Source organism: Ixodes scapularis, unplaced genomic scaffold (genome assembly GCF_016920785.2).
Source record: "Ixodes scapularis isolate PalLabHiFi unplaced genomic scaffold, ASM1692078v2 PGA_scaffold1__304_contigs__length_218370807, whole genome shotgun sequence".
In the NCBI taxonomy this organism is placed as follows: domain Eukaryota; kingdom Metazoa; phylum Arthropoda; class Arachnida; order Ixodida; family Ixodidae; genus Ixodes; species Ixodes scapularis.
Genome location: NW_024609846.1, coordinates 100632480 through 100644889, shown reverse-complemented (window position 1 = coordinate 100644889; position 12410 = coordinate 100632480). Strand labels below are relative to the sequence as shown.

Genomic DNA, 12410 nt, shown 5'->3' with positions numbered 1-12410 from the left:
TGACACTGTTTTGAAGTGCCAGGACGAAAGCTGGACGCAGTTTGCGTCGCGGGTAAGGACGTACCTCAGTTATTACTTACGTGCAAGAGGGGCGAAGAGTAAAGGAACGACGCTTGAGTTGCTAGTCGCTGACCGGCTGAAGCCAGGTCTCACCCCAGGCAGACTTGAGTATGTTCTACTGCGCGAGGGCAAGACATGGTTGAGAGTAACGTTACTAGATCACTTTTCAGTTGTCAAGCTCAGGCCTGGCGCGTGTACCCTTTCCGTGGCATGCAGCGAGGGGCACGCACGACTGAGTTTGACCGGTTTGCTCTTTGCCCGCCCAATCGTCCAGCCCGACTCGCCGCACACTGTTTGCACATTTCAGTCAGCTGTGACAAAGTTTGTGCTCATTCACATCGAGAAATTCAGGAATGTGCTCATGCGCCATGCCAGTGATGTTATAAAACATGCTGCGTTGCTTTGTGCCAGGACGCAAAGCCGGTTACGATTCCGCGGGATCTGCGGTTGAAAAGAGGCAATTCTTTAGACCGCCAAATGATTCTGAGGGCTTTCGGAAGTGGCAGTGTGCTATTCCAAGAAAGGACAAGGAGTCCTAGCTCTTGTTCGGTTTGTGATCTGCATTTCTGATGATGACATCCCAAAGAACTTCGTGCACAGTATTCGTGGTGACGTGGTCGTGATCCCATGCGACAAGACGACGCCGTGCCTCGTTTGTTTCCAAATTGCCCAAAGTACTTATCAAAACCGACATGAAAACGTAAGCCACCTACTGAACGACCACACCAACAAACAAGGCGCTGGACAAAGCAAACGTAACCAAGTGGGCACAGACCCGAGCCTTGACGATTTTGACGAAAGAAGCTGTTTCGCGGATGGCAGCAGCAGCGTGTTACGCGACAGCGCCCCACCGCTATACGCCAAGCTTTTTCTCGTGGCTCAAGCGGGCCAACGGATACGAGGTTGGTCTATGGAAGTTATTGATGCCACAATCGTTCTGTACAGACTCGATATCAGAAATGCTGTTCCTCGAGTCAAGAAAGCTGCAACGGTCTCAAGCAGCTTTAGTTTGTCGGGGCTAGGGGTCGGGTTGTGCCGTCAAGCGGGTACGCAAGGGACTTGGCTGTGGAGTTAAAAGTCAATTGATGACTTGAAATGTTTTCTTGCGTACAGTCGCCAACCGATTTTTCGGACTCCGATAATTCGAACTTGTTCGATAATTCGGACCTAAAGGGGGAACCGTGGCTTACCACATAGAAATAGTGTATATTCATGACCAATGTTTTGGACAACTTGTGGTGTGGTGTGGCGCTCGACTTTTCCTGGCATGAAGGGCAATGTCTTCCCTTCGTTCTCTCCTCTCTTCATCAGTCAGGATGTCTTCAACACTCATGTCACCAGCATCCATGCAAATGTTGTGTAAGACACAGCACCCTATGATGAGCCGGGTAATCTTGTCGACTGTCGTGAATTCCACATACCGCAGCTGCCGAAACCTCTGCTTCAACATACCGAAAGTATTTTCGATCACCACCCTTGTTGAAGCATGTCTTTGGTTGTATTCGACTTTAGCTTTCGTCATGGTTCCATAATTTTTGAAGGGTGTCAGCAAGAGCTCTCTGATGGGGTAAGCTGCATCTCCTAACAGGTGGTATTTGTTAACTGCACAAATGGCGGGCAAATCTTGCTGCACGACTGACAGCCTGAGGACACGAGCATCATGCGCACTTTGCTGGGTGGTCCTGTAAATACATCCTGAAACCTCCCCTTCGCATCGCATATCCCTTGCATCGTGATGGAGACTTGATCATGCCTGTTTATGTAGGTTGATCTTGTCTTGTTATTTGGACATCATGTGGGTATGTAAGTGCCGTCGATGCATCCAATCACGTTGGGGAAGCTTATTGTGGTGAATTGAAAACTGCTGATTACTAGCTTTCCCATATTCAAGCAGTTTCTTGCGCAAGGTTCGAGTAGAAATGCAGAAGTCCTCACCAACACTAAAACCAAACAACTTCAACTTTGCCCTGGCTGCCACAATAGAATCCCTGTCCTCTGAATTTGAAAACTTTGCAATTACCGGACGGCATTTATTGGGAAAGAACTTGCCGAACCTATGAGCACGAGAGATCGCTTGATCAGATACAGTAAAAGCTCGATAATTCACACTTCATTAATTCGAAATTACCGATAATTTGAATCAGCCGCCATGGTCCGGCCACGCTGCATTGAGTTCTATGTGTAAATATTCCTCTAATTGGTTGGCAAATTTGTTCCGCCACCGATAATTCGAACCAAGCGCCACCGTGCGGAGGTATAGTAAACCGCAGTGGAGAGCTTTCCAAGCCAAGCGATAGATGGCGTGTCCGGCGCAGCGGCCGACCCAGCAACCCAGCTCGCCGGGCTGTCCTTGAGCTAGCATCTCCGTTGTCTCCGGCTAGGCCTTTCCGCCTCTCGCTTATTTTGTTTTTTTGCCGTTTCGCGATGGCGACGTCGGTTCGCGGAAAGTACCGCGCCAAAACACTGAAGGAAAAAGTTGAAATTCTTCGGGAGGTCGACGCCAAGAATGCAAGCAAGCAAGATATCGCAAAGAAGTTCGGAATTCCTCGAAGCACGTTGTCTACGTACATCCGGAATAAGAAGGCTATCGTGGATGCCTACGAGGTCGAAGCCTTCAGTGGCGACCGCAAAAGACTTCGCCCTGCCAAGTACCCGGATTTAGAGAAAGCTTTGGTGACTTGGATCAAAGATATGAGAAGTTTGAACCTTCCGCTAAGCGGCTCCGTCATAATGGCGAAGGCAGCCGACTTTGCACTGCGCCTGGAACACGACAACTTCGCCGCCTCCGAAGGGTGGTTTCACCGTTTTAGCGAGAGGCACGACCTTGTTTTTCATGCAGTGTCTGGGGAAGGGCAAGATACCAACATGGAAACGTGCGCAACGTGGAAGAGTGGAGCGCTGCAAGACTACCTGCGCAGCTACTCGCCGTGTGACATTTTTAATGCGGACGAGACTGCTTTGTTTTTCAAACTCCTGCCAAACAAGACCATCACCTACAAGGGGGATAACTGCGCTGGCGGTAAGCGAAGCAAGGAACGCGTAACTGTCATGCTTGCAGCCAACATGACGGGGACGGAGAAGCTGCCTATCTTTGTGATAGGCAAATCGGCAAAGCCTCGCTGCTTTAAAAACATACGCTCTCTGCCCACCAACTATGCGGCAAACAAGAAGGCGTGGATGACCGGCGCGTTGTTTAAGCAGTGGCTCAGGAAGCTGAACAAAAAGTTTGAGCTGCGCAATCGGCAAGTGTTGCTCCTTGTCGATAACTGTTCGGCCCACAATGTGGACATTGAGCTGAAGGCCATTCAGTTAGCTTTCCTACCACCCAACACGACCAGCATGCTGCAGCCCATGGACCAGGGCGTGATTAAAAACATGAAGACATTTTATAGACGCCACTTGCTCGAGCGCATGATTTTGTGCTCGGGAAACGAGAGCCCCTACAACATCACGCTCCTTACTGCGATGCACATGCTTGTGCATGCCTGGGATCAGGTGACAGCGGCAACGATCGCAAACTGCTTCCGTCACTGCGGTTTCGATATTGCAAGCTCAGAGGCGACAGCCGATTCGACGGCCACGGCCGATTCCGGACAGGACGGGGAAGACATTCCGGCGAGTGTACGCCAGGCGCTGCAAGACGTCGATTTCACGGATTACGTCGATGCAGACAAAAGCGCGATGGTGTGTGGTGCCTTGACCGACGAAGAGATAATCGCGCATGTCAGGGGCGGAGAACCCGCCATGGAGGACGATGATGGTGAAGAAGAAAACGAAGAAGCGCCTGTGCGTCCATGCGCGTCGGAAGTCATGGAGGCTCTCGACGTTGTCCGTCGCTTCTTTAGCTTTGAAGAAGACGGAGAAGATGCTTTCCGCCACGTTCAAGCTCTTGAAGGAAAAGTTATGACAGCTGTTTTCTTTAAAAAAAAAGCAGAAAAAGATAAGCGACTTCTTTGCTCAATAAAGATGGCGGCCCCAAGCGATTATGCGGCCTCTAGATTCCAAACGTGACCGCAATTCTTTGACTTTCGTTAGTTCTAATTTCTTTTAATTCGAATTTGTTTTGCGTCCCCGTGAAATTCGAATAAACAAGCTTTTACTGTAGTTGCAAGTTCAAAGCAGACGAAACCACTTCAGTTATTTGTTTTTCTAACTCAGCCCAGGATTCTGATTGTTTGTCAGGAAAGCCGTGGAAAATTTAAGTTTTCACACCGAGATCTGTCTTTGTAATCATCTAAACGATGACTTAGAGCGACTGTTTCGTTCCGAACGGCGTCAGACACCGCGCTAGCCACATAAGGGGCCCCGGAGCTGTCCAAGGCAGCTATTTTTTCTTCTACAACAGTAAGCCAATCGTTTATACTGGTCATTTGTCTCTCAAGATTCAGCTGAATTTCTTTCACTTCAATAGGTGACCGGCGTTTGGCAGCAGCCTCAAAGAACTCTGGGTAATATTCACTTCCGGTTCGTAGCTAGCAGCCGAAGCAGCCCCATGGCGGCTACGGAAGCGTGTGCGGGTGTTGAAACCCGATCAATCCGGGCCACCTTCCTCTGCTGCTGGGTGACTTACACACTTCTGAACGTCTCAAGTTACTTCTACGGATATGTTAAGTACTAATCGGTACGCAGAAGCATCGAGAACGGCCACGAAAGCGCAGAGCGAGTGCGGCCAGCGGCAAGCTGCACTCGCACCGCGCTTTCCGTATCTTCGCATGAAAACTCAGGTTGGTTGTTTCGTTTTCCTTTTGAGCCAGCGTTTTTCATTTGGGTTCTGTTTATTTTTGGTGGTTGCGTTAGATCACATCACCGACTGAAATAGGCGCGAATGTAAGCCGTAAGACACGGCCAGCTGAAATGCCCGGTCGGAGGTCTGGCATACTTTTCTCACTTTGTTAGAACACCTAAGCCTGGGTAAGAAAATCTTCAGGCAATCAAAAGTTTAAGACGGGGAAAAAAGTCGGTCAGACGGCGTTTCAAACTCAGCTAGTATGTTTTCTCGCGCGATTAAAACGCCACTTCCGTGCGAAAGTTAGTTTCGTCGACATCTGACTACGTGACAATCCTTGCTTTTTAACACTCACGCGTTTTTGGTACTTCAACTAAGTTGTCCCTCGTGAACTACAATAACCCTCCGTCCCCCTTCCCCCTTCCCGCACGTTTTTTTTTTTTAATGATGTCGAGTAAGAAAGCATACACAAACGAGCACCGATTTTGATATGAGCTACGCAGGGTCGTGCTACTGCTTTATTATCCGTCAATATGAAGGTGCTGCCCATTTGCTTTTGTTTCTTTAGATTACAAAAAGCTAACCTGTCCTTTTGTTTACTTAAATTATAGCAAGCCACCCATCCACGCCGCTTCCCGGGAACAGTCTGCGGGGGCTCATCACAGAAAATGTTAATCCGAGCTGTCGATGTAACGATTAAACGGCCTGGCAATGGCACTGTATGTTGACGAAACGTCTTGCCATGAACTGATTGCCTGCGAGATCGCATCCCGCGTTCTCGCAGATGCCTTGTACGACAAGCAGTGCTCACCCCTTCGTGGAATAATCGAGACGCTTTTGGTGGGTGCCAAAAGACTGTTAGAGATCGTTATTTCCCGCTGGCCCTACCCGAAGAAAGAGAGAACACGTACTGGCCTGTAACAATATTGGCCGCGCATAAACAGTCACCGACGTTTGCCTGTCAGAGGTCATCTCGCTCTTTCACTCGCTTAACAGCGACGGCACATCGTTGCTTCCATGCTTTGTTACACGGGAACTGGAACATCTTATGCCCTCTATGGCTTGCTTTAGAACAACGTACCGCGGAAGTGTAAGCCATTTTCACCGCGAATACAGCACGGCCACCACGCCTAGAAGGGCTCTTGATGCAGCTGGACGAACCGGAAGCGTGAAGTCACGTGGTGCCTCGCTTCGGATGACGAAACTTCCGGCTCAAACGCCGGTCACCTATTATTTGAGACAAGACCTCAGCGTGGTTTTTGTCCATTTTGCAAAGTAGTGCCCTCAGCATCAATACTAAATCGCTAGAGCTTTTGCTGGGGTCCTCCTTAGGTGGGCCTAGATTCTGTTCGATATCACCCCCCAAAAGCAATAGTTTCACAACATAAAGGCAATCACAAATAGTACCAAGAAGAAGATTTGGGCATGGCAAAAGCAGCAGGTTAACATTGTTTGTGCGCTTACAATGCAACGAAGGGATGGGACTGACCTGCACGAGAAAATACAAGAGGGTTTGACGAGTCTCCATTCCCGCCGCTTGCACATGCTCACTGAAGTCCCAGGAAGACGGTCCGTGCTTTATGGGGTGCGGGAATGTTGATGTCACTGACGATGAAGCCAAAGTAGCCGAGAAAGAGCACCGATAAAAATCGATGTCTTCAAACGACAAAGCCGGGCAGCATTGTTCCGGTGACAAGCCAAGCAGGGTCGGATGACTCTGCGAAGCTCACGATGTGCCATTGGAAGGCGGCAGCGAGCAAGATACGCAGGATGATAGCACCTGCACGAGGAAATACAAGAGAGTTTGACGAGTCTGCATTCCTGCCACTTGCACATGCTAACATGTCCAAGCGGCAGACATATGCTAACGTGTGCAAGCGGATGTGAACGTGTGCAAGCGGATGCAAGAACACGCTAACGTATGCAAGTGGATGTTAATGTGGGTGACGTAATTCGAGAGGATGTGGCTCTGGCCTACCATAATTGTACTATAAGGCTGATTGTAAACAAGAATCTGGGGGGCCCCCATTAGAGTATAACGTTTGGTGCGCCAGGGCTACCCCCTCAGACCGCTTTTGTTTTTTATTTATATAAATGCGTTATGTTTAAAAATCAAGTACTGTGGAAAGATTGAGGGTTTCCAACTGGGTGGGTCAGAAGTTAAGCTTTTGACCTACGCAGATGACCATCGCTGTTTTTATGCACTAACAAAGAGAGTGTCAAACGAGTTGTTCAGGAAGTTAAGGGGTTTTCAGCAAACACTGGGAGCAATGTAAATTAGGATAAATGTATCGGGTTCTGGCATGGGGATTGGTCTTCAAGCCCAAATACGTTCGCAAATGACAGATGGGGATCCACCCCCTTCAAATACCAGGGAGCTCCGCTCGACTGTTATAAAAACAGCGAGCAGTAATGTCGGGTGCAAGAGCATGAAACTAAAGATAAAACTGAAAAATGGAAAGGAGGGAGTCTCTCCATGTTTGCCAAAGTCACAGTGTGCAATTCATATTTTGTCTCCAAAATATGGCTTGTTATGCAAGTGTTGCATTGTTACGAGTTAATGTTCGAAAATTCCATTGAGTGTTTGCTGTCGTTATTTGGGTGTCATCCTGGGAAAGGTGTGCCAGGGGCAATCTGTTCAGACGAGTCTGGGACGGAGGATTCGGTCTGACCCACCGGTTTATCCACCAGTTGGTGAACAGGTTTCTGTTTTTTCGTGACACCTCTGACCCATTCCTGCAAACTGTGAGTCAGATAAGGTTGGCGCTTGCACTGCCTCAGCTCATAGTGTCCACAAAGTGCATATCCGACCGTTTTTTTTTTTTTGTTTTTTTTTTTAGAGAAATTGTTTTAGCATGGTATTTGCTTCTTGGCAATAGACAATGACAAGAGGGTGACTTTTGATTTGATAATGCTCCTGGGCCTTCACAGTCTCTGGCGCTCCCGCACAGCGAGGCTCCATAATGATGCCGATGCTCAACCTGCGAGGATGTACTTTCGTCAAAGTGTTGGGGCGTACGTCGAAGGTGTTAAAACACAAGGCACCGCACCTCATTGGTTATCAAGAATTGAACCGCTAGAAATGTTAAAAGAATTTTAAAATATAGATAATTATCAACTTCAAATAGCACGAACGCCCAGGTTTTCTCGCTGTTAGACGCGAGAAAGGCGGGCACAAGTGTACCCGACTGTTGGCCGCGCGCCTCACTGCACACCCGTGATGTCAAGTTTGGGTGGCGGGGAAAACTGGGGAAAAACTAGGGAGAATGATGTGTCAACGTCGCCAATGAATGGATGGCGGCTTCATATATATTCTTTTGTATATAGCTGCCATGTAAATATGCTTGTGTAATGTTTGCCTTATGTCAAAAATCAGGCAAAAAAAAAAAGTGGCGTAGCATAGTGGTAAGGTGTCTGCTTCATACGCAAGTAGACGTGGGTTCGATCCGCGGTGTGGCCCTACTTTTTTTTGTTCTTTTGTTTGTTTTGTTTTTTTCGAACATTTTGTTTTGTCATAGCATTTGGCGATATTTGCGAAATTTCATTTTTTTTTACAATCAACACTAAAAAAAATGAGAAAAAAAAGAAAAAAAGAATGTTGTTGACGAAATTTTGCAGAACTAAATGGTGTCTCCCTTCCCGGAGGTGCAATCATGGACAGCGGGGCTTGGATTGCCGGCTGGACGCCGCGAAGCGGCGTGAATGCAGGCGGGGTGGTCTGTTAAAGGGGAACTCCGACAATTTTTTGGTCGACTCCGATTTGGCTGGAAATTTGCAGACCGCATCAATGGCCCTTTCTTAAGTGATAACCAAAATATTTTATAAAACTAAAAATGTTCCGTGAAGTTATTGAATTTTCAAGTAACGCCGGCCGGCAAGGTTCCAGGAGGCGACTCTCTACTGGCAACAATGAAAAATCCCTACTTTTCCCTACCCGCGCACGTCACGGGTGTGCAGGCCGACGAGCGACTCGGGCAGCCGCGAAGTGGCTTTCCGAGCGCCAGCGATCGAGATTATTTTATCGCAGCTTCAAGGTCGAAAGTTAGTTTGCAATGGGTAGCAATCTGTGCTCCGCGATAGATTGTAGAAACAGTGCCAAAAAGAGCTTCTTTTTTAACCTAGTTTTCGTGGGAGAAAAAAAATGCGTTCCCTGGCAGCAATTGAGGCCAGCCACGTCAAGGTGCTTTTGCGCGAGCTGTGTGCCGAGGGAACTAGTGTCACATAAAACATTTTCGCTTTTGCTCGGAATACTTTATAGCCGCGTGTTGCGAGTTAAGTATCCTTCAGCAGCTGGAACAGCTTCAAGAGCGGCAAGCGCAAACTCAAACCGGCTGTGACCGCTACGACATCCGTCCAAAAAAGAGTGCTAATAATATCAAGAAAAATAGTACACAATCTAGCACTATAGTCGACATTTTGCACAGTCACATTGGTTATTCAAAATTGGTTCAGTAATTTTTTTTTAATATTTTATAAACACTATTTCTGTTTCGTATGTCGAATCTAGGTTGGGCTACTCTCGGAGTTCCACTCACGTGGCCGATATGTTGAAGACGAGAAGTGAAACGTCTAAACACAGTTCAAGTCTGAATTTAGACACGACTTTCGACATATTGCTATTCCTGTCTGCTATACAAAGGTTTATGAAGCAGGTGTCGAGCTCAATTAATATACGATAAGAGCCTTGCCTGGTTTGTCAAATGGTTGGCATGCAATATTCGCTGCAGAAGAAGTGATGAAAACGTCTTTATTCTATTGCGGATAAATGTTATATAAGGCTGAAAAGTTTTTTTTTATTCATAAAAATATTAATGTCGTTGAGGGGAGGCATGCAAATTTACAGCTGATGGAAACTGCGCTAAACCAACACTTAATTTTTAAAAAAAAATCTTATATAGAATTACCCCCTTCCCAAGTGCTCTTGTGGATGGGTGTTTGAAAGCGTTGCATTCTACTCCAAAAGCTAAAAAAAAAAAGAATAGGGGCATATATTTTTATTAGTAACTTTTGTTAACTTATTTTTGAATTAACAGTTTTATGACGTCTTTCTGTACTTTACGCATTATTGTATCTTCGTGCAAATATTCTTTATTTGAAGATGAACAGTGTATTTGTGTATTTTATACGCATTCCATTGCCCCGTGATGTTTGGCTTGGTGGTTGCAGAGTTCTTTAATTGTCATTTTAACACAATCTTCATGACCAACAACCTGCCATCTGATCTACAAGAATGCAGTTCATTCCATTCTATACATTTCATTGTTTACGAGAACCACAGTTAGATGCGTTAGGTCACAGCCCAGCACGCACATGTTCGTCGCTTTGGGAGGCAAGCAATGTACGTGCCACACGCACGAACGCTGAAAATGGCATAGACCAGAAGCGCTTTTCAGAAATGGTCTACAGATCTTTTGCTAAATTACTTAAGCACCAAGGAGCGTATTCATGCCACAAGAGTAGTTACACGTGCTGGCGCCTGCAACAGTAACTTTTCTGAAAAAAATCTAAAACAAATGGCACGTTCCTTCAGGTTATACGAGCGTGTGGGGCATCTGACCCATATTCCAAGCATTTTCCGTGGTGCTTTGGCAATTAGTCAAAAAATGTATTGCATGACTCTTCGACCTTTCTTCAACAGCCATCTTCTAATAGAAAAAGAACAGATTTACTAGCGATATCACGAAACTAGCGAGCCGCGGCTTAAGCGTACAGAGTTGCAAAAATGGTTTTATCAAAATTCCAATTGCCCCAGTTTTTTTTTGTTTTTGTTTTTTTACTTTTTTATAGTTTATCACATAGGCCAATGTCATACTTAGTACAAATATAGATAATTATCAACTTCAAAAAGCATGAACGCCCAGGTTTTCTCGCTGTTAGACGCGAGAAAGGCGGGCACAAGTGTACTTGACTGTTGGCCGCGCGCCTCACTGCACACCCGTGATGTCAAGTTTGGGTGGTGGGGAAAACTGGGGAAAAACTAGGGAGAATTATGTTTCAGTTTCGGCAGCAAACAAACTATCATTTTTTTAATTAACTAGAGTGAATCTGGGAGAACAAGATAGCCGTTCGGAATGAGGAAGCCATCCGCATTCGGATTATGCCTTTGGATTAGGTAGCTCCAAAAATCGGCGGAGTTCCCCTTTAATGAGCTCCCCAGTGATACATGCGCCGTTCAAAAAGGGAGACCCAAATGGCATGAGCTCTCCGCGTAGTGCGTATACACTAGTGATGGGCTAAACTTTTGCTGAATCGAAAGTTCGGCGCCGAATCTTAGGGTTCGGCAAAGCCGAACTTTTGCCACGTTTCTAAAGATTTGGCAAAGATTCGGCAAAAATACATTGTTAGCAGACTTAACGTTGATATTTAGTTTTTTCTGACAAAAAAAGGTTTTACGTTTCTTTTTCCTAACTTAAATACAACATGTAAGGCATATTAACATAGTTATTACTAAATAAGACCACCCTCACAAAATTTGTTTATCAAATTGTCGCACTAACCAGTTTTGCAACTCACCATTACAGCTTGCCATTGCAGAATGGAACTCTTTGCCCCACCTTGTTGTAGATATCATAGATAAAAATGAATTCAAATCATCATGTGAACGTTTGTTACACTTTTCCATGGAATGACTCGTGGGATGGTGTCTTTCTTGTTTTTTCATGTGTAAAGATGGTCTTTTCTCTCTCTTTTTGTAGCCTGGTTGGCACGTTGTTTCCTGTTTGTGTAAGAGTATTCCTTTCGAGTGGGTGTATTGCATTGTTTCTTGTTTATTAAGCAAATATGTACGATATGTATTGTTTCAAAATTTTTGTCGAAAGCCTTGTACTCCCCCATTATACAATGCCCGAAAGGGCGCTTTGAGGTAAATTAAATAAATAAATAAATAAATAAAAAGGTGATATTCTGCAAGATAATTGTATCGGTGTCGTTTTTGTGTGTTTACTGGCAATTTTAGTGACTCCTTGCAGAAGTGGCGTGACAACGAGGTTGGGTAGAAGCAAGCGTGGCACAGTCACGAATCACGCTACGCAAGTTTCGGTCTTGAGGCATCAGCAGCGCAAGCCTGCGTGTGTGTGTATATCAACCTCCTTGGTGTACACTGCTAAAATGAAGGCAATACCGCTGCATTTTTGCTTTCTCTGGGAGTCACCGTTTAGTGCACGAAAATGAATGCAACGGTTGCTGAGCCTTCACCAGAAGAGATAATAATATTGTAAATATGCATGTTTTTCAATTTAAGTCACTTGACGTCAGCTTTCCATGAAAGTGTGCGTCCCATATTCACAACGTCTCCTTTTAACCTTTAAAATGCCAGTTTCTGATGTTAGGACACACAAACGTTTCGGAAGAGGGAGAATTAGGAATATCGGATGTGCATTGTCGAGCATTACAGTTCTGTGTTTAGTTTTATGCAGATACATGAAAATCGCGATATAACATTGAAAAAGCAATATTATTTTGTTCTATAACACACTCCTCCTAAGCCGAAAACAGCATTGTTATAATTGCGAGGAGTGCTTTAAAGTAATAGACCCTTTCCGAAATTGCGGCAGGCAACCATGATCCTATGAACTTGGCTTTTCTTCAAAACACGACAGACAACACTGATATCAAGGGGGCGCGG

At 45.9% G+C, this 12410-nt stretch overlaps 1 pseudogene; it reads right to left on the bottom strand.

Annotated features, from left to right (window-relative positions):
- Positions 1-1270: 1270 nt before the first annotated feature.
- On the bottom strand, positions 1271-1944 carry LOC120846224 (annotated as a pseudogene).
- Positions 1945-12410: the final 10466 nt, after the last annotated feature.